At 43.2% G+C, this 22,142-nt stretch overlaps 2 protein-coding genes across 4 annotated transcripts in view; one reads left to right on the top strand and one right to left on the bottom strand.

Moving 5' to 3' along the window:
* The window catches only part of CUNH12orf56 (chromosome unknown C12orf56 homolog), a 101,948-nt gene that overhangs the window by 1,817 nt on the left and 77,989 nt on the right, over positions 1–22,142 (top strand). The gene's annotated exons all lie outside the window — the stretch shown is intronic.
* Positions 1–22,142, bottom strand: part of XPOT (exportin for tRNA) — a 134,455-nt gene that overhangs the window by 56,731 nt on the left and 55,582 nt on the right. The window lies entirely within an intron of this gene.

Below are 22,142 nucleotides of genomic sequence, written 5' to 3'. Positions count from 1 at the left end.
GCCTCCTGAGTAGCTGGGACTACAGACACAACGCCCAGCTAACTTTTGTATTTTTAGTGGAGACGGGGTTTCACCATGTTGGCCAGGATGGTCTTGATCTCTTGACCTTGTGATCCGCCTGCCTTGGCCTCCCAAAGTGCTGGGTTTACAGGCGTGAGCCACAGTGCCTGGCCTGTTTCCATTCTCTTGAACTAAAACAATTTTTTTGGAGACAGTCTCTCTCTGTCTGGAGTGCAGTGGCACCATCACGGCTCACTGCTGCCTCAACCTCCAGGGCTCAAATGAATCCCACTTCAGCCTCCCAAGTAGCTGGGACTATAGGATCATACCATTACAGCTGGCTAATTTTTCTCATTTTTTTTTTGGAGAGCCAGGGTCTCGCTATGTTGCCCAAGCTAGTCTCAAACTCCTGGGCTCAAGCGATCCACTACAGACATGAGCCACCGCACCTGCCTTGAACTAAATTTTTTTTAAATTTAAATTTAATTTACTAAAGGTTTTTAAAAACTTTAGACTGGGCAAGGTGGGTCACGCCTGTAATCCCAGAATTTTGGGAGGCCAAGTCGAGGGGATCATGGGAGCCTAAGAGTTAGAGACTTGGGCAATCTAGCAAGATGCTGTCTCTACAAAAATAAAAATAAATAGCTGTGTACGATGGTGCATGCCTGTAGTCCAAGCTACTTCATAGAGTGAAGTGAGGATACTTTGAGTTAAGGAGTTCAAGGCTGCAGTAAGCCATGATCTCACCACTGCACTTCAGCCTGGGTGACAGAGCTAGACTGTCTCTAAACAAACAAAAAACTTTAGATGGGTCCAGGTGTGGTGGCTCACGCCTGTAATTCCAGCACTTTGGGAGGCCAAGGCAGGTGAACCACCTGAGGTCAGAAGTTCAAGACTAGCCTGGTCAACATGGTGAAACCCTGTCTCTACTAAAAATACGAAAGTTAGCTGGGCGTGGTGGTGCCTGCCTGTAATCCCAGCTGCTCGATAGGCTGAGGCAGGAGAATCACTTGAGGCAGGGAGGCAGAGGTTGCAGTGAGCCAAGATTACACCATTGCACTCCAGCTTGGGCAATAAGAGCAAAACTCCATCTCAAAAACAAAAACAAAAAACTTTAAATGCTCAGCTTTTTCTATTGTCTTTACTGCAAACATTTATTATTTTGACCAAAAAAAAATCATGACTAGAATTTTGTTACTCTCCTCCGAAAGAGACATTTATATATGTCAACAGTGTTCTATATCTCTTGGGGTTTGTTTGGTTGGTTGGTTTTGTTTTTGGAGACAGGGTCTTGCTCTGTTGCCCAGGCTGAAGTGCAGTAGCCTGATCTCAGCTCACTGCAACCTCTGCCTCCCTGGCTCAAGTGATTCTTCTGCCTCAGCCTTCTGAGTAGCTGAGACCACAGGCCCAGGCCACCATGCCCGGCTAATTTTTCTATTTTCTTTAGAGATAGGTTTTTGCCATGTTGCCTAGGCTGCTGGGCTCAAGCGATCCACCAGCCTTGGCCTTCCAAAGTGTTGGCATTACAAGCATGAGCCACTGCTTCCGGCTTGTTATTTTATTATTATTATTATTTGCAACCTGTGAGAATCTAAAAAGTACTGTAAAGCTCCTTAGGCCCTGAGCCAAGAATCCTATGAAAAAGGATACCAATTTATTTGTTCATGCTTTATGTACAAGATTTACCTTTCAGGCATAAAAAATGCGTAATGTCTATAAATGTCTTGAAGAAATCTAAGCTTTCAACATTGCTGGTAACTTGAATGTCTATCTTACACAATATAGTTCAACTTTAGAAGTTGTGATAGGCAGAATAATTAAACCTCAAAGATAACCACAGGCTAAATCCCCGGAACCCATGACTATGTTACATTACATGAAAAAGGAGAATTAAGGTTGCAGATGGAATTAAAGTTGCTAATTGGTCCGGGCGCGGTGGCTCATGCCTATAATCCCAGCACTTTGGGAGGCCGAGGCAGGTGGATCACGAGGTCAAGAGATTGAGACCATCCTGGCCAACATGGTGAAACCCCGTCTCTACTAAAAATACAAAAATTAGCTGGGCATGGTGGCGCATGCCTGTAGTCCCAGCTACTCAGGAGGCTAAGGCAGGAGAATTGCTTGAACCCAGGAAGCGGAGGTTGCGGTGAGCCGAGATCACGCCATTGCACTCCAGCCTGGGTAACAAGAGCGAAACTCCATCTCAAAAATAAATAAATAAATAAATAAATAAAGTTGCTAATCATTTGTCCTTAAAATAGGAAAATTAATTTGGATTATCTGGGTGGGCTCAATGTGAAGACATCTTTTTGGATAGAGTCTTGCTGTGTTGCCCAGGCTGCAGTGCAGTGGTGCAATCTCAGCTTACTGAACCTCTGCCTCCTGGATTCAAGCAATTCTCTCACCTCAGCCTCCCTAGTTGGGACTACAGGCACTTGCCACCATGCCCAGCTAATTTTTGTATTGGCCAGGCTGGTCTCGAACTCTTGTCCTCAGGTGATCCACCTGCCTCGGCCTGCCAAAGTTTGGGGATCACAGGTATGAGCTACTTAGCCCAGCCATAAAGACATCTTTAAAGGTGGAAGAGTCCGGGCAAGGTGGTTCACACCTGTAATCCCAGGACTTTGGGAGGCTGAGGTGGGCGGATCACGAGGTCAGGAGTTCAAGACCAGCCTGGCTAACATGGTGAGACCCCCATCTCTACTGAAAATATAAAAAATGTCCGGGCATGGTAGCACACACCTGTAATCCCAGCTACTCAGGAAGCTGAGACAGGAGAATTGCTTGAACCTGGGAGGAGGAAGTTGCAGTGAGACAAGATCACGCCATTGCACTCCAGCCTGGACAACAGAGTGACACTCTGTCTCAATATATATATATATATTTATCATTTACAATCACCTTCTTTGCCATTTTATTATCGAAATAATAAAAAAAATTTTTTTAAGTGGAAAGAGAGGGGCAGAAGAGTCAGTGGCAGATTGATGCAGCATGAGAAAAACTTGACTAGCCATTGTTAATTTTGAAGGTGGAAGAAGATCTTTAGCCAAGGAATGTAGGTGGCCTGTAGAAGCTAGAAAAGGCAAGGAAATGGATTTTCCCTTAGAGTTCCCAGAAAGTCCTGCCAACACATTAATTTAATTTATTTAGTAGAGATCCTAGCACTTTGGGAGGCTGCCATGGGGGTTTTGCCATGTTTCTCAGGCTGGTCTGGAACTCCTGTCCTCAAATGATCCTCCTACCTCAAGAGGATTCTAAAGTTTGTAATTGCCCAGTGGATTCACCTTGCCCACTGCCTAAACAGAACCAATTTATTAAGACAGGGGAATCGCACTAGAGAAAGAATAATTCATGTAGAGCAGAGCAGGCTGTGCAGTAGTCTTGAGTTTTATTGTTGTTACTCAAATCAGTCTCCTTGAGCATTCAGGGATCAGAGTTTTTAAGGACAACTTGGTGAGTGTGGGGTGGGAAGCCAGGGAGCCAGAAGTGCTGATTGTTTAGGTAGGAGATGAAATCATAGGGAATTGAAGCAGTCCTCCTATACTGAGTCAGTTCCTGGGTGGGGGCCACAAGATCAGATGAGCCAGTTAATCGACCTGAGTGGTACCAGCTGATACATCAAGTTTAGGATCTGCAAAATATCTCAAGTACTGATGTTAGGATGAATAAAGTCCTTTATGCCTCTGAGCCCCAGCCTTCCTTGTTCCATGTTAGGCCAGATTAACTCTAGTTCCTGACATATGTCACAGTTAGCTCAGGGAGGAAAAAGCCCTTACAAATAATACAGATAAAAATTCTATTCCCCTCACAAAGGAAAAAATAATTAGACTAGGCACATTGGCTCATGCTGTAATCCCAGAACTTTGGGAGGTCAAGGTGAGTGGATCACCTAAGATCAGGAGTTCAAGACCAACCTGGCCAACATGGTGATGGTGAAACCCCATCTCTACTAAAAATACAAAAAAAATAGCTGGGTGCAGTGGTGTGCACCTGTAATCCCAGCTCTTAGGAGGCTGAGGCAGGAGAATGGCTTGAACCCAGGAGGTGGAGGTTTCAGTGAGCCAAGATCACGCCCCTGCCCTCCAGCATGGGCGACAGAGTGAGACTTTGATTCAAAAAAAAAAAAAAATTCAAGGTAACAGCAACAAAAAGTTAGACCAGACTCTACACATGTTTGTCTTGAAGAAGGGTACAAGTGAGATTTCCCTTCCAGCAAAAATGAGCTTAAAGTGCACTTGAGATCTCAGTACATGTTTGATGTGGTTCATTTCCTCAAAAAAATGAGTTTCCAAGTTACTTGGGCAGAGATTTTATAAAAGGCTGACATTTTCTTTAAAAGTTACTTTTGAAAGAGTTCACTAGAGTTCTGCTGTTGGGTGCATCAGAATACTATTTAAGCCCTTCTAAGGTTAGACGCTTTTTTATTTTTATTTTTTGAGCAGGAGTCTCACTTTCTTGCCCAAGCTGGAGTGTGGTGATGTGACCTCAGCTCACTGCAACTTCTGCTTTCTGAGTTCAAGCGATTCTCCTGCCTCAGCCTCCCAAGTAGCTGGGATTACAGGCACTCACCACCACACCCAGCTAATTTTTGTATTTTTAGTAGAAGCAGGGTTTCACCATGTTGGCCAGGCTGGTCTCAAACTCCTGACTTCAGGTGATCCACCCACCTTGGACTCCCAAAGTGTTGGGATTACAGGCATGAGCCACCATGCCCAGCCAGTTAGACATGTTTTTAAGTGTGAGAACAAATACACAGAGCAGTCTATAAATTTCCTATGGATCACTGTCGTTCAAAGCCATCCCGTCCCCTTCAGGAAAGAAAATCTGTCAACTCCAGCAGCCCTTGCCTCTCTTTCTCCTTATCCTTGCACCCCTCCCCACCACCCCTTCCTCTCTAGGTATCCCAAGCTCTATGAGGCCTCTTGAACATGCAACAAATGATCAAATGCACCTTTTACAGCCTGGCCTGTTTGCTTGCCATGGATAGTTTTGTCTTTCTTCAAGGCAATTGAGATCATCACTTTTTTTTTTTTTTTTTTAGAGAGTTTCGCTCTTGTTGCCCAGGCTGGAGTGCAACGGTGTGATCTGGGCTCACCGCAACCTCCGCCTCCCAGGTTCAAGCTATTCTCCTGTCTCAGCCTTCTGAGTAGCTGGGATTACAGGCATGTGCTGCCACACCCAGCTTTTTTTTTTTTTAAAGATGGGGTTTCGCCGGGCGCGGTGGCTCAAGCCTGTAATCCCAGCACTTTGGGAGGCCGAGGCGGGTGGATCACGAGGTCAAGAGATCGAGACCATCCTGGTCAACATGGTGAAACCCCGTCTCTACTAATACAAAAAATTAGCTGGGCACGGTGGCGCGTGCCTGTAATCCCAGCTACTCAGGAGGCTGAGGCAGGAGAATTGCCTGAACCCAGGAGGCGGAGACTGCGGTGAGCCGAGATCGCGCCATTGCGCTCCAGCCTGGGTATCAAGAGCGAAACTCCGTCTCAAAAAAAAAAAAAAAAAAAAAAAAAAAAAAGATGGGGTTTCACCATATTGGTCAGGCTGGTCTCCAACTCCTGACCGCAGGTGATCCGCCCACCTCAGCCTCCCAAAGTGCTGGGATTACAGGTGTGAGCCACCGCGCCCGGCTCCACACCCAGCTAATTTTGTATTTTCAGTAGAAACAAGATTTCTCCATGTTGGTCAGGCTGATCTCAAACTCCTGACCTCATATGATCTGCCCACCTTGGCCTCCCAAAGTGCTGGGATTACAGGCATAAGCCACCGTGCCTAGCCAAGATCATCACATTTTTAATCACTTGTTTAATCCTTGGTGACATTATTGAACACCTACTACTTGCTATGCAGTCTAAAAAATAATAATACAATCCTTTTCTAAAGGAGACAGTCACTGGAACATAATAGTTGAAAATAGTAGAATCTCCAATAAAGATATTTCTAGGATACTATAATAACGGCCGGGTGCAGTGGCTCTTGCCTGTAATCCCAGCACTTTGGGAGGCCAAGGCAGGTGGATCACCTGAGGTCTGGAGTTCGAGACCCAGTCTGACCAACATGGAGAAACCCCATCTCTATTTTTTAAAAAATGCTATGATACCACAAAATACTGTCTTCTGATTTTGATCGGAAAGAGGAAGGGGTCGTAAACAGAATAGATTAAGGAGGTAGAACAGTGTAAGGTGCCTAAGAGCACAGCCTCTGAAGTCAGATTGCTGGTCTTCAAATCCCAGTCCTGCCAAAACCTTGGAAAAACTACTTAACTTCTCTCTGTCACAGTTCCTTCATCTATGAAATTGAGAAAATAATAAGAACTACCTCTTAAGGTTGTTGTGAAGATCAGTTGAGATCATTCATGTGAGACATTTAGCACAGTTGAATAGGTCAGAACAAGCAGTCAATCCTAGTTGTTATTACTTTGCAGAAATTTGAAGGACGAATGCTATTTTTCCAGGCATGCATTTTGAACCTACGTCTATTATAGCAGTTAACTCAGTGCCTTATAATTAGCTGGATTCATTTTTGTCTTCACCCAATATCTTAGTCATCTTTGTAAACCAGGCCTAGCAAATATCAGTTCAATGTATACTGGTTGAATGGGTAAAGGCATAATGAAGGACAAAGCTCCTATTTGGTTGATTTGCAGTTGTAGACTTTTTTTTTAATCAAGTTTTTTTTCTTTCTTTCTTTCTTTTTTTTGCATTTTATCAGCACATTTACCTATATTATGAAGGGGGGAAGAGAAGTGTCCATCACATGAAAAATAAATATTTGGGCCAGGCACTGTGGTTCATGCCTGTAATCTTAGCATGTTGGGAGGCCAAGGGGGCAGATCACGAGGTCAGGAGTTCAAGACCAGCCTGGCCAACATGGTGAAATCCCATCTCCTACTAAAAATACAAAAATTAGCTGGGCATAGTGGTGCACATCTATAATCCCAGCTACTCAGGAGGCTAAGATGGGAGAACCCCTTGAACCCGGGAGGTGGAGATTGCAGTGAGCCGAGATCATGCCACTGCATTCCAGCCTTGGAGATGTCTCAAAAAAATTTTTTTTTTGGTTCTCTCAATTATAATCAGGAAAATGCAATTAAGCAAAAGAGATACTATTTGGTTTTTCTTGGACTTTTTTTTTTTTGAGACTCTGTTCTCCATGCTGGATTGCAATAGTAAGATCTCAGCTCACTGCAGCCTAGACTTCCCATGCTCAGGTGATCCTCCAACCTCAGCCTCCTGAGTAGCTGGGATTACAAGCACAGTCCACCATGCTCAGCTATTTTTTGTAGAGATGGGGTTTTGCTATATTTCCCAGGCTGGTCTCAAACTCCTGGACTCAAGTGATCTGCCCGCCTTGGCCTCCCAAAGTGCTGGGATTACAGGAGTGAGCCATCACGCCCAATCAAAACCTAGAAACTTTTTTTTTTTTTTTAAAGACAGGGTTTCACCATGTTGGCCAGGCTGGTCTTGAACTCCTGACCTCAGGTGATCTGCCCACCTCGGCCTCCCAAAGTGCTGAGATTACAGGCGTGAGCCACCGCGCCCAGCCAAAAAATTTTTTTTATGTTTTGAGATGGAGTCTTGCTCTGTTGCCCAGGCTGGAGTGCAATGGCATGATCTCAGCTCACCACAATCTCCACCTCCTGGGTTCAAGTGATTCTCCTGCCTCAGCCTCCCGAGTAGCTATGACTACAGGTGCGCACCACCATGGCGGATCATGAGATCAAGAGATTGAGACCATCCTAGCCAACATGGTGAAACCCCATCTCTTCTAAAAATACACAAATTAGCAGGGCGTGGTGGCACATGCCTGTAGTCTCAGCTATTCAGGAGGCTGAGGAAGGAGAATTGCTTGAACTCAGAGGTGGAGGTTGCAGTGAGCTGAGATCACGTCACTGCACTCTAGCCTGGTGACACAGCGAGACTCCGTCTCAAAAAAAAGAAGTTTTTAGGTTTTGCAATAGAGACAACATAATTACATTAGTATGCAAATTCCACGTTCCTGGGCATTAGCTATTGAGGGAGGAGGGGATGAAGTAGTCATGCCAGCAATAGTCATAGATTCTAAAAATAGCTCATCTACCCAGACTTCCCTAGGGATTGCTACAGTAAGGCCCAGGTAGAACATAATGGAAAAAAAGACCACCTGGTAGAGATGGCAATGAGGTTTTTAATTATGACAATTTGCCAAGTTCCAAATGTAAAAATAGTTTCTACTTAGGACTAAGCTTATGTACAATGTGAATGCGGTTTAATTTGGAAAAAAGCTACTCAGAATGTTTCCATATATTGAACACTTTTAGTAGATTTTCATGAGAGAACATGAACAAGAAGATAAAAAAATAAAGTTTAACCCCCCCACAAAATGTATCGGTAGATTCAATCCTTTGGGTTTACCACTGGTTGGTCCTCTTTTAGATTTTTTAAAAATACTCTTGGAAGTGATAATTCATTAAATTGCAATATTAATTGCAATAAGTAATTTATTACTTGCTTTCCTTCCTTTAATGCAGACTGGAGAGTTAGGGCTTGCTGTGCAGAGAAGTTGGTTCCTGAAAGGACCATAGAAGCTGAAAGATGTCTCACAATTTAGCACTTGCTGGGCCTTAACCTTCACTACATAATGTTCCATTGAGTAAAGTGATCTTTAAATTGTTTTCCAGTTGATCTCCAAACTTTTCTTTACATTGTGCACTTCCATTAAATGGATATTCGATTTTGTTTTCTTTATTTTTTTCAAGACAGGGTCTTGTGCTGTTGCCCAAGCAATTTTTCATATGTTTTGTAGAGACAGAGTTTTGCCATATTGCCTAGGCTGTTCTCAAACTCCTGGGCTCAAGCTATCTGTCCGCCTCAATATTAGATTTAACATGGAGTATTCCACCAATGTTTTGAATTATCAGGGACCAAAAACATAAAAGTGAATAAAAAATGATACCTGTTTTTGAGTAACTCATAACTTAGGGCAGGAGGCAAGCAAATGAGGAAGAAGAAAAACAGTTGTAAGCAGATAATGATAATGAAATGTGAGAACTGATATAATAAGCAGAATATTGTGAGAATCCAGAAGAGAGACTGACATATTCTGTTGAAGGCATGATACAGGTAAAGTTTCATCCAGGAAGTAAAAAGCTTGGTCTTAAGAATGATTAAAAGTTTCTAGGCAGAGAAAAATGGAAAGCATGTTCCAGAAGGAGGGAAAAGCATGTGCTTGATCAGCTTTCTTTTTTTTTTTTCCTGGCCCACGTAGAGGAGGGGCTCAAAGAGCCCCAGCCACCTGGGCTGATCAGCTTTCTACAATATGTCTAAACTCAAATAGAAACTTAGTAGAGCCAAGCTGGGCATGGTGGCTTATGCCTGTAATCCCAGCACTTGGGAGGTGGAGGCAGGTGGATCACCTGAGGTCAGGAGTTCAAGACCGGCCTGGCCAACATGGTGAAACTCTGTCTCTACTAAAAATACAAAAATTAGCTGGCATGTGCCTGTAATCCCAGGCGAATTGCTTGAACCTGGAGGCAGTGGTTGCAGTGAGCCAACATCATGCCATTGCACTTCAGCCTGAGCAATAAGAGCAAAACTCTCAAAAATACCTAAAAAAAATTGCATGGTGGCATGTGCCTGTAATCCCAGCTACTTGGGAAGCTGAGGCAGGAGAATTGCTAAGATTCTTTTTTTTTTTTTTTTTTTTAAAGATGGGGTTTCACCATGATGGGCAGACTGGTTTGAACTCTTGACCTCAGGTGATCCACCCACCTCGGCCTCCTAAAGTGCTAGGATTACAGGTGTGAGCCACCGCGCGCGGCTTAAATGAAGTAGTTTTTTTTGAGACAGAGTTTCGCTCTTGTTACCCAGGCTGGAGTGCAATGGCGAGATCTTGGCTCACCGCAACCTCAGCCTTCTGGGTTCAAGCAATTCTCCTGCCTCAGCCTACTGAGTAGCTGGGATTACAGGCGTGCGCCACCATGCCCAGCTGATTTTTGTATTTTTAGTAGAGACGAGGTTTCACCTCATGACATCATCTCTAAGATGTTAATCAGGATGGTCTCGATCTCTTGACCTCATGATCCACCTGCCTCGGCCTCCCAAAGTGCTGGGATTATAGGCCTGAGCCACAGTGCCCGGCCGTGAGAATTGCTAAGATTCTAAAAGCGTCAAGATCATTAAATTCGAACCATTTCCTACAGCTTAAGATTTAGGATAAAATAATAGGTAGTCAGACATATTTCACAATAAAACATTGCCATGGAATACTTTCAAATTTAAATTATCAAAAAATGAACTGTTTTGCTAAACTCCAAATCAGTTTATATGATTAAACTCTTAGGGTTTTTTTTTTTTTTTTTTAACAAAGGTAAAAAACATAGTTTAATAGCATGTTCTCAATAATTGTTCATAAATGAACTATTGGGTTTTATATACTCTTGGACAAATCCCTTAACTTCTCTATGCCTCAGTTTCTTCAACTATAACATACTTATCTTCTAGGGTAGGTATGAAGATCAAATGAGTAGACGTACAAAAACTGCTTAGACCGGGCGTGATGGCTCACGCCTGTAATCTGAGCACTTTGGAGGCCAAGGCAGGCGGATCACCTGAGGTCGGGAGTTCAAGACCAGCCTGACCAACATGGTGAAACCCCGTCTTTGTTTTTTAAAAAATTTTTTAAAAAATGCTTAAAACAGATTTTAAACATAGAAAGTACTATGTAAACGGCCAGGCATGGTAGCTCATGCCTGTAATGCTAGCACTATGGAGGCCGAGGTGGGAGGATCACTTGAGGTCAGTAGTTTGAGACCAGCCTGGCCACCATAGTGAAACTCCGTCTCTACGAAAATACAAAAATTAGCCGGGTGTGATGGCGCATGCAACAGAGCAAGACTCTATCTCAAAAAAAAAAAAAAAAGAAAGAAAATCATTGCCAAGACCAATATCATGACACTTTCCCCCTGTATTTTTATTATTATTATTATTTAATTTCAGATGGAGTCTCGCTCTGTCACCCAGGCTGGAGTGCAGTGGCACGATCTCGGCTCACTGCAACCTCCACTGCCCTGGGTTCAAGCAATTCTCCTGTCTAAGCCTCCCAAGTAGCTGGGATTACAGGTGCACACCACCATGCCCAGCTAATTTTTGTATTTTTTGTAGAGTCCAGGTTTCAACATGTTGTCCAGGCTGGTCTCAAACTCCTGATCTCAGGTGATCTGCATGCCTCCCACTCCCAAAATGCTGGGATTACAGGCTTGAGCCATCATGCCCAGCCACTTTCTGGATTTTCTTATAGGACTTTTACAGTTTCAGTTATTAACATTTAAGTCTTTAATCCATTTTGAGTTGATTTTTGTGTATAGTATAAGATATTCTTGGCTGGGCGTGGTGACTTACACCTGCAATCCCAGCACTTTGGTAGGTGGAGGCGGGTGGATCACAAGGTCACGAGTTCAAAACCAGCCTGGCCAAGACAGTGAAACCATGTCTCTACTAAACATAAAAAAAATCAGCTGGGTGTAGTGGCACGGGGCTGTAATCCCAGCTACTAGGGAGGCTGAGGCAGAAGAATTGCTTGAACTTGTGTGGCAGAGGTTGCAGTGAGCTGAGATCGAGCCACTGTAGGACAATTGCTTAAACCCAGAGTGAGCCACCATGCCCAGCCAGCCTCTTATTTTGTAACGATCTAGTTCGGATTATTATCAGCTTGATTTCAATAATATATAAAAATTTTTGCTTCTTTATAGCTCTGTTCTGTCCCTTTCCTTCGTGCTATTATTGTCACACAGAGTACATTTTATACATTGTGTCCCCATCAATACAGATTTACAAGTACTGCTTAGTGGTCTTTTAATTAGATAGGAGATAAAAAGAGTTACAAACAAAAAATATGTTTTAAGGCTGGGCACAGTGGCTCACGCCTGTGATCCTAGCACTTTGGGAGGCCGAGGCGGGTGGATCACTTGCAGTCAGGAGTTGGAGAACAGCCTGGCCAACATGGTGAAACCCCGTCTCTACTAAAAATACAAAAATTAGCTGGGCATGGTGAGCGTGCGCCTGTAATCCCAGCTACTTGGAAAGCTGAGGCAGGAGAATCACTTGAACTTAGGAGGTGGAGGTTGTAGTAAGCGGAGACTGTGCCATTGTACTCCAGCCTAGACAACAAGAGTGAAACTCAGTCTAAAAATATATATGTATATATTCAAATGAGTCTGCCCTCCAATGCTGTATAGATCAGGAGTTCTACGAGTATAATGACTGGTCCTCACATTGGCTCAAGAAATAAGGGCAGTACTTATTAGTCTCTAAATTCTTACCCAGCTTTGTTACTTTAACAATAAATACCCCAAACATGAAAGAGGACCATGTTAACCTCTGTGACCTGCATGGACACTCCAGATGAGTTCCTGGAAAATCTAAAGTAACTGGAAGAGGGAAGAAATGATCAACCCCTGTGGCACCTACTTAACTTTAAGACATTCTGTATTGTTTCCTATTCCGGTCTCAATAGACAAGGCCATAGGATTTTGTAACTGACCTTGGCCAACCTCGTGACGCCACACCCTATGACCCCCTCCCAGCTTGCAAACCTGTGACCCCTCTCGGCTTGCAAAAAACAGCTTTAAAGTAACTTCTGTAACTTTCCACTGTTTGCTCCAAACTTATAAAACCAACTCCTATCCCACCGCCCTTCGCTGATGCCCTTTTTGGCCTCAGCCTACCTGCACCCAGGTGAATAGACAGCCATGTTGCTCACACAAAGCCTGTTTAGGGGGTTCTCTTCATTCAGAGCATATTTTTTTTTTTGTTTTTTTTTGAGACGGAGTTTCGCTCCTCTTACCCAGGCTGGAGTGCAGTGGCACGATCTTGGTTCACCACAACCTCTGTCTCCTGGGTTCAGGCAATTCTCCTGCCTCAGCCTCCTGAGTAGCTGGGATTACAGGCACGCACCACCATGCCCAGCTAATTTTTTGTATTTTTAGTAGAGACGGGGTTTCACCATGTTGACCAGGATGGTCTCGATCACTTGATCTCGTGATCCACCCTCCTCGGCCTCCCAAAGTGCTGGGATTACAGGCGTGAGCCACCGTGCCCGGCCCAGAGCACATGTTTTAACAGTGATGATGTACTTAATAATAGGGAATAATAGAATGAATTGGCCCATAAGAATTTAATTAGAATAATTCATTCCTGTTAGATGAGATTGCTGTCTGCCTGATGGCTTTCCTTTAGAACACTTTAATATGGTCCACTCATAATTCTGATTTCCAAGTGATTTTAATCCTGACCTGTGTGCATTCTTTTGTGTTAAATTCATTTTTTAGGCTTTCATAGTCTGAGGTCTTCTTTCATGTTTCAATCTCTCTTTGATGTTAGGCCTTTGACAGGAAACTCCATAGGTGGATGATTCATGAGAATCCATGAGAAATGAAGAAATTTGACACCACATAAACAAAATGGGTCAATTCAGTAATTAGGAAATTTGGAATTTTTGTGGGTTGTGTGACATTTGTTTTAGTAAGTATGTTTGTGTAGTAGGGTATCTCTTCTTAGGCTGCGCATGGTGACTCATGCCTGTAATCTTGAAGAGGGAGACCCAGGCATCTCAGATCAACTTCCCCTTTTCATTCCTAAGACTGTAAACTGAAACCTTTTCATTCCTAAGACTGTAAATTGAAACCTTTTCATATGTCATTCCTGAGACTGTAAACCAAAACCCTTTTCATATGTAATTCCTGAGACTGTAAACAGAGACTCTTTCATATGTAATTCCTAAAACTGTAAACTGAAACCCTTTTCATATGTAATTCCTGAGACTGTAAACTGAGACCCTTTTCATATGTTAAGCTAGAAACCTAAGATTCTTCCACGTGTAACGTCTAAAGTATAAGCCTATATAAAGGCAGAACCTTCCTTTGTGAGGGGAGCTTCCCTGTTAGGCAACTATGCCACCTTGCTCCCGGCCGAATAAACCCTCCTTCCTCCTGTATTTGGTGTCCGAGAGATCCGTTTCCCCCGGCCGCTCCTGCTACAGTCTCAGCACTTTGGGATGCTGAGGTGGGAATATCACTTGAACCAAGCAGGTTGAGGCTGCAGTAGCCATGATTGTGCTATTGTATCCCAGCCTGAACAAAAGAGCAAGACCTTGTTTCAAAAAAAAAAAAAAAAAATGCCAGGCACAGTGGCTCATGCCTGTAATCTCAGCACTTTGGGAGGCTGAGGCCAGTGGATCACCTGAGGTCAGGAGTTTGAGACCAGCCTGGCCAACATGGTGAAACCCCGTCTCTACTAAAAATACAAAAATTAGCTGGGCATGGTGAGCGTGCGCCTGTAATCCCAGCTATTCAGGAGGCTGAGGCTTGAGAATCACTGGAACCTGGGAGGCGGAGGACCATGTGGAACTGAGTCTGGTAAACCTCTTTCTTTTGTAAATTGCCCAGACTCGGGTATGTCTTCATCATCAGCATGAAAACTGACTAGTCCAGTAAATTGGTACCAGTAGAGTGGGACGCTGCTGAAAAGATACCTGAAAATGTGAAAGCAACTTTGGAGCTGGGTAACAGGCAGAGGTTGGAACAGTTTGGAGGGCTCAGCAGAAGACAGGAAAATGTGGGAAAGTTTGGAACTTCCTAGAGACTTGTTGAATGGCTTTGACCAAAATGCTGATAATGATATGGACAGTGAAATACAGGCTGAGGTGGTCTCAGCTAAAAGGACTCACAGGATTCAGAAACATTGTTATATTCACAGCGACACTTACTACAGCGAAAGGATACACATTAAAGTTAGTAAAGAGAAAGGTGCATGAGATGAAATCCAAGAGAACTAGGTGCAAGCTGCCAGGTGTCCCTTTTCAGTGGAGCAGCACAGATCTGCTTACTTCTCCCAGCAACATAAGACAACATATACAAAGTGTTGCTAACCAGGGAAGCTCACCTGAACTTTGGTGTTCCGTTACTCTCATAGGCATGCAGGGCCTGCATAAGTGAGTGTGTGACTTCAGTTACTCAGAGGCCAATTTATCTATCCTTTTAGCCTTACAGATTGAAAAAAGGTGCACCTTGCTAGGGAGCCAGCTTAGTTTTTTTTTTTTTTTTGAGACGGAGTCTTGCTCTGTCACCAGGTGGGAGTGCAGTGGCACAATCTCGGCTTACTGCAACCTCCGCCTCCTGGGTTCAAGCAATTCTTCCGCCTCAGCCTCCAGAGTACCTGGGACTACAGGCGCGTGCCACCACACCCGGCTAATTTTTGTATTTTTAGTAGAGATGGGGTTTCATCATGGCTAGGATGGTCTCGATCTCTTGACCTCGTGATCTGCCCACCTCGGCCTCCCAAAGTGCTGGGATTACAGGCGTGAGCCACCATGCCCGGCCGTGCCAGCATAGTTTTTTCCTTCATACAGGTAACATGGTTGTCTTAGAGTTTTCTCAGTGCCCAGATTTTACTGCGAGAACAGTAGTTGGTGCATCATTTGGTTCCAAACCACTTGGGGGTTATACATTTAGCACTGTCAGAGGTGTTTAAACTAGAACAATTCTATCTTGAAATAGGGGCTGGGTAAAATGAGGCCGAGCTACTGGGCTGCATTCCCAGTAGGTTAAGGCATTTTAATTCACAGGATAGGATAGGAGGTCGACATAAGATACAGGTCGTAGCCGGGCGCAGTGGCTCACGCCTGTAATCCCAGCACTTTGGGAGGCTGAGGTGGGCGGATCACCTGAGGTCAGGAGTTCGAGACCAGCCTGACCAATATGGTGAAACCCTATCTTTAAAAAAAAAAAAAAAAAAAAAGATACAGGTCATAAAGACCTTGCTGATAAAACAGGTTGCAGTAAAGAAGCCAGCCAAGGTCAGGCGCCGTGCCTTATGCCTGTAATCCCAGCACTTTAGGAGGTCGAGGCGGGAGAATCACCTGAGGTCAGGAGTTTGAGACCAGCCTGGCCAACATGGCAAAACCCCGTCTCTACTAAAGAATACAAAAAACTCTTTCTTGTGCCCGATACATGAACCCTCTCTTGAGTTCTGGATTGGGACTGCTTTCTGGTAACAGCACCTTCCAAAGCAAGTTAGGCCAAATATTAGAAAATGCTATAATTTACAAGGTATGAGAACCTTAGAGACCATTTGCAACTAACTCCAACTTCCCCAGCCCCAGTTTCTAATGAGAAAAGACAGCTAGTTGCTATTACTAGAAAGGGGTCCTGATCCAAATTCCAAGAGAGGGTTTTTGGATGTCGCACAAGAAAGAATTCAAGGCGAGACCACAGAGTAAAGTGAAAGCAAGTTTATTAAGAAAGTAAAGGAATAAGAGAATGGCTATTCCATAGGCTGAGCAGCCCCCAGGGCTGCTGGTTGCCCATTTTTATGGTTATTTCTTGATTGTATGCTAAACAAAAGGTGGATTTTTCATGTCTCCTTTATTTAGACTATGTAGGGTAACTTTCCTGAGGTTGCCATGGCATTTGTAAGCTGTCATGGCATTGGTGGGTGTGTAGCAGTGAGGATGACCATTGATCACTCTCATCACCATCTTGGTTTGGTAGGTTTTAATTGACTTCTTTACTGTAACCTGTTTTATCCGCAAGGTCTTTATGACCTGTATCTTGTGCTGAGCTCCTATCTCATCCTGTGACTTATTATAGAATGCCTTAACCTCCTAGGAATCCGGCCCAGCAGGTCTCAGCCTCATTTTACCCAGCCCCTATTCAAGATGGAGTTGATCTGGTTCAATTACCTCAAACATTACCATTTATATTAGTGGGATATACAAGTACAGTTCTGGGCCAATAATAACTTTTTTTTTTTTTTCCCTGAGACGGAGTCTCACTTTGTCTACCAGGCTGGAGTGGAGTGGTGCGATCTTGGCTCACTGCAATCTCTGACTCCCAGGTTCAAGCGATTCTCCTGCCTCAGCCTCCCAAGTAGCTGGGATAACAGGCACGTGCCACCATACCTGGCTAATTTTTGCATTTTTAGTACAGACCAGTTTCACCATGTTGGCCAGCCTGGTGTCAAACTCCCAACTTCAGGTGATCCGCCCACCTCAGCTTCCCAAACTGCTGGGATTACAGGTGTGACACCATGCCCGGCCCCCAAAAATAATTGTATGCAATCAAACTTAAAAGAGTTGATTTATCAAATATACATAAATAGGGTAATTTCATTGTTATACCAAAGATTTTTTGTTAGCAATTCTTAGGAAAAAAAATGTATGTGTCTTGATTCGGACTTTTAAAATTATTTTCAGATGTATATTACTTAAATATTATTGCCTGTGCTAAAAAGGGTCTGGAGAAAGGCAGTTTTTTCAACTTTCATAAACAGTCCTAAAAACATAAATTCGATATTATACGAAACATGAAAACTCTTAACTTATTTTCAACTTCAATAAGCTAAATATCCATCCAAAATAGAATTTTACTCACCATACTTTGAGCTTATTGTAGGACAGTTAGAACATTTTAAACAAAATTATTCTATAGGATCATTACAATATTCTTCCTATCTACCTATCATCTATCTATCTATCTATCTATCTATTTTTTTCACATTTTGGGATTAAATGGAGGCTTTGGTTTTTGAATTTTCTTTTCCTTTCTTTCTTTCTTTTTTTTTTTTTCAGACAGAGTCTTGCTCTGTCGTCCAGGCTAGAGTGCAATGGCATGATCTCGGCTCACTACAACCTCTGTCTCCCGGGTTCAAGCGATTCTTCTGCCTCAGCCTCCTGAGTAGCTGGATGACAGGTGCCTGCCACCACACCCAGCTTATTTTTGTATTTTTTGTAGAGATGGGGTTTTACCATGTTGGCCAGGTTGGTCTCAAACCCCTGGCCTCAAGCAATCCGACCACCTCAGCCTCCCAAAGTTCTAGGATCATAGGCGTGAGCCACCGTACCCAGCCAGTTAATTTTCTTATTTTTTGAGATAGAGACTTGCTCTGTCACCAGGCTGTGTAGTGCAGTGGTGTGACCTTGGCTCACTGTAACCTCCACCTCCTAATTTTGTATTTTTATTACAGATGGGGTTTCACTGTCAGGCTGGTCTTGAACTCCTAACCTCATGATCCGCCCATCTCGGCCTCTCAAAGTGCTGGGATTACAGGCGTGAACCACCGTACCCAGCCTGGTTTTTGAATTTTCTAAAAATGTCTCTGACGTAAATTCAGAAATTTTCCATTAACATAATACTGTCTCTAAACTAAATTGCTAGCAAGGTATTGAATTCAGCTTTGTCCCTCTTAAGAGCTTCTTTTCACTGGGCGAGGTGGCTCACACCTGTAATCCCAGCACTTTGGGAGGCCAAGGCAGGCGGATCACCAACTTGGTGAAACCCCATCTCTACCAAAAATACAAAAAATTAGCCAGATGTGTTGATGGGTGCCTATAATCCCAGCTACTCAGGAGGGTGAGGCAGGGAGATTTGCTTGAACCCGGGAAGAGGAGGTTGCAATGAGCCAAAATCATGCCACTGTACTCCAGCCTGGGCTACAGAACCAGACTCCATCTTAAAAAAAAAAAAAAAAGAGCCTCTTTCAGGCACTGAGAACATGTTCATTGGATTAAGCTTTTATATAGTGCTCACAGCGGAAAAGCTTTCAGAAAACTCTTTACCCCCCATAGATGTGTAAATTAGGCTTGCTTAGCTCCTGAGTGGTCCTCTCTGGCTTTACAAACATGCTGTGATCTTTGCAAAGAGACATTTATTTAAACAGATTTTTATTTTTGAAAAATTTCTTATTTCTAAAAGTATAAGGGAGGAATAAATCTTTTCCTTTTACTCATCTTAGGTTCGTTGCCTTGGGACCCTTGTAACAAAAGATAGATTAACAAGAAAAAAACATACAAATTTATTTAAGTTTTATGTGACATGGGAGCCTTCATAAGGAAATGAAGATCTGAAGAAGTGGTTAAACCTGAATGTTTTTATGCTTGGTTTATGAAGACAGGAAAGTCATGGAGAAATATAATAGGGCAAAGTAAAAATATGAGCTCAGTGTACCAAATTGGAGAAACTTGGGCCTGTTTGTTCAGATACTTTATCCTTTCCTCTGAATATAGGGAGGGTACCTTTCACATGAGGGGTTCCTGACTGGCCTTAAAAGAAGGTTAGACAATTATTCCTAGATTTTATGATCTGCTTAAGAGAAAGGTCAAAAAGTGCTTCCTGTACATGTCATTCCTCAAATTCCTTCAGCTTAAAATATTAAGTCTGGCGAAGTGCCCTATTTTGGGGTAGTATGTCCCAAATTCCATCAAAAGCAAAGAAAAAAGAAAAAGAGGAAGAAACCACCTTTCTTTAACACTTTGCCCTTTTTACTCAAGTCCACATTGAATTAAGTGTTTCTGTTAATGTTTTATTCTGTCTACAATTTTGTGACTGAGCTTATGATTTTTTTTTTTTGAGACATAGTCTCACTATGTCACCCAGGCTAGAGTGCAGTGGTGCAATCTCAGCTCATCACAACCTCCCCTTCCTGAGTTCAAGCAATTCTCCTGCCTCAGCCTCCTGAGTAGCTGGGATTACAGTTGTGCACCACCACATCCAGTTAATTTTTGTATTTTTAGTAGAGACAGGGTTTTATCACGTTGACCAGGCTGATCTCAAACTCCTGACCTCAGGTAATCAGTCTGCCTCAGCCTTCTAAAATGCTGGGATTACAGGCTTGAGCCACTGCACCCAGTCGAGATTATAATTTTTAAATGAACCACTAAGAGAGAAAGGGGGACATGAGAAATCGTAGTACTTTTGGTACATAATCTTTTGGTTCTACCACTACTCATAATTATTTTTATGACATCTGTCATCATCCTTCCTTTTACATACACAAATATGTCCTCTTGTTTGAGTGACAACCATGAGTGTAATCTCATATCACCTTACAGTGATGGAGGCTTTGTACAGTATGTAGCAGTGGTTTTCTTTTCTTTCTTCTTTTTTTTTTTTTTTGAGATGGAGTCTCCCTCTGTCACCCAGGCTGGAGTGCAGTGGCTCAATCTTGGCTCACTGCAACCTCCATCTCCAGATTCAAGTGATTCTCGTGCCCTAGCCTCCCGAGTAGCTGGGGTTACAGGCGCACCACACCATCATGCCCGGCTAATGTTAACATTTTTAGTGGAGATGGGGGTCTCATCATGTTGGCCAGGTTGGTCTCAAACTCCTGACCTCAAATGATCCACCCGCCTGGGTCCCCAAAAGTGTTGGGATTATGGGCATGAGCCACTGTGCTGGGCCTGAGATCTCATCTCTACAAAAAAAGTAAAAATAATTAGCTGAGCCTGGTAGCACATGCCTGTAGTTCAAGCTACTCAGGAAGCTGAGGTGCGAGGATCACTTGAGCCTGGGAGGCAGAAGTTGCAGTGACCTGAGATTGCACTAATGCACTCCAGCCCTATCTACAGAGCTTGACCCTGTCTCAAAAAAAAAAAAAAAAAAAAAAAAATTAATGACTGATAATACATATTCCAGTTGTCTAATATCATAAGGGAAAGCACCATGAAGACTGATACACAGGCAACGAAAGCATTGACAAATCTCCCATAAAGCAATTTCTGAAATATTTATGATATTACTACAAGGTTCTTTGAACTGGCTGCACCATAGGCCATACCCTAAGTCGAGCCATGGCAACTCCCGTGACCGGCACGTACACCTCTGGATGGCCTCCCGGAATTAGAAAATCTGAAGTAACTGGAAGACCATGAATTGGGGAAGAAGGATCAACCCCAGCAGCACCTAATTAACTTTGAGACGTTCTTCTATTGTTCCTTATTCCTGCCTTAACAGATAAGGCAACTGGACTTTGTAACTGACCTTGGTCAACCTTGTGACTCTAGACCCTACAACCCCCTCCCAGCTTGCAAAAACCACCCTAAATTGTAACTTCTGTAACTTTCCACTGCCTACCCCAAACCTATAAAACAACTCCTAATCCCACTGCCCGCTACTGACTCTCTTTTTGGACTCAGCCCGACTGCACCCAGGTGAATAAACAGTCATGTTGCTCACACAAAGCCTGTTTGAGGGGTCTCTTCATTCATTATGCGTGTTTTAACAATTACAACTTACTCAAGAACTTACCTATACAAATTTAAGCTAAGGAACACTGAACATCTTTTTGGACTTGACAATTCTTACCATGAAACAGTAGTAAATAGACCAAATTATTTCCAGCCTCCTCTTTCCATAAGTTAAAAGACCAAGCTTTTTTCTTTTTTTCCCTTCCCTGGTTTTTTTTTTTTTTTTTTTTAGAGATGGAATCTCGCTCTGTCACCTAGGCTGGAGTGCAATGGCACAGTCTAAGCTCACTGCTATCTCCACCTTCTGGGTACAAGTGATTCTCCTGCCTCTGCCTCCCAAGTAGCTGGGACTATGGGCACGCGCCACCACACCCAGCTAATTTTTGCATGTATATATTTTTTGAGACAGAGTCTTGCTCTGTCGCCTAGGCTGAAATGCAGTGGCGCAATCTCGGCTCACTGCAACTTCCGCCTCCCGGGTTCAAGTGATTCTCCTTCATCAGCCTCCCTAGTAGCTGGGATTACAGGCGCCTGCCACCATGCCTGGCTGATTTTTTGTATTTTTAGTAGAGATGGGACTTCACCGTGTTGGTCAGGCTGGTCTCGAACTACTGACCTTGTGATCCGTCCTCCTTGGCCTCCCAAAGTGCTGGGATTACAGGTATGAGCCACCGTGCCTGGCCAAAAAACCAAGATTTTGTGGTATTTTTCTTTTTTAGGAAGCCGCTGAGAAATCTCAAAGATGTTTTAAATGTAAAATATATCCTATGATTTTAATATATTTCTTTCTTAGAATCTTATCTGTGGAAGGTGAAAATCAAGTGTTTATTAAAGGAGATTTTGACTTTTGTTTAAGAGAGAATCATGAGTGCCTGAGAAATAATACCTGTTTACCTAGTTAGTCAAAGTGACAATAAAACATTTAGTAATAGACATGGAAAGCAATATGCTTGAAAAGAACCTCTTTCACAAGCATAGGAACTTTGTAAATGAGTACATTCATTAACATGACCAAAATATATAATCTTTCTGTAAAATATAAAAATAAGCTTAAGTGTATGTATTAATTTTTTTTGAGACAGAGTCTCACCCTGTTGCCCAGGCTGGAGCACAGTGGCACAATGTCGGCTCACTGCAACCTCTGC

Source organism: Aotus nancymaae, unplaced genomic scaffold (genome assembly GCF_030222135.1).
Source record: "Aotus nancymaae isolate 86718 unplaced genomic scaffold, 86718_ANA_hifiasm-v0.15.2.pri h1tg000016l, whole genome shotgun sequence".
Lineage (NCBI taxonomy): Eukaryota > Metazoa > Chordata > Mammalia > Primates > Aotidae > Aotus > Aotus nancymaae.
This window is presented reverse-complemented; position numbering and strand designations above follow the sequence as displayed.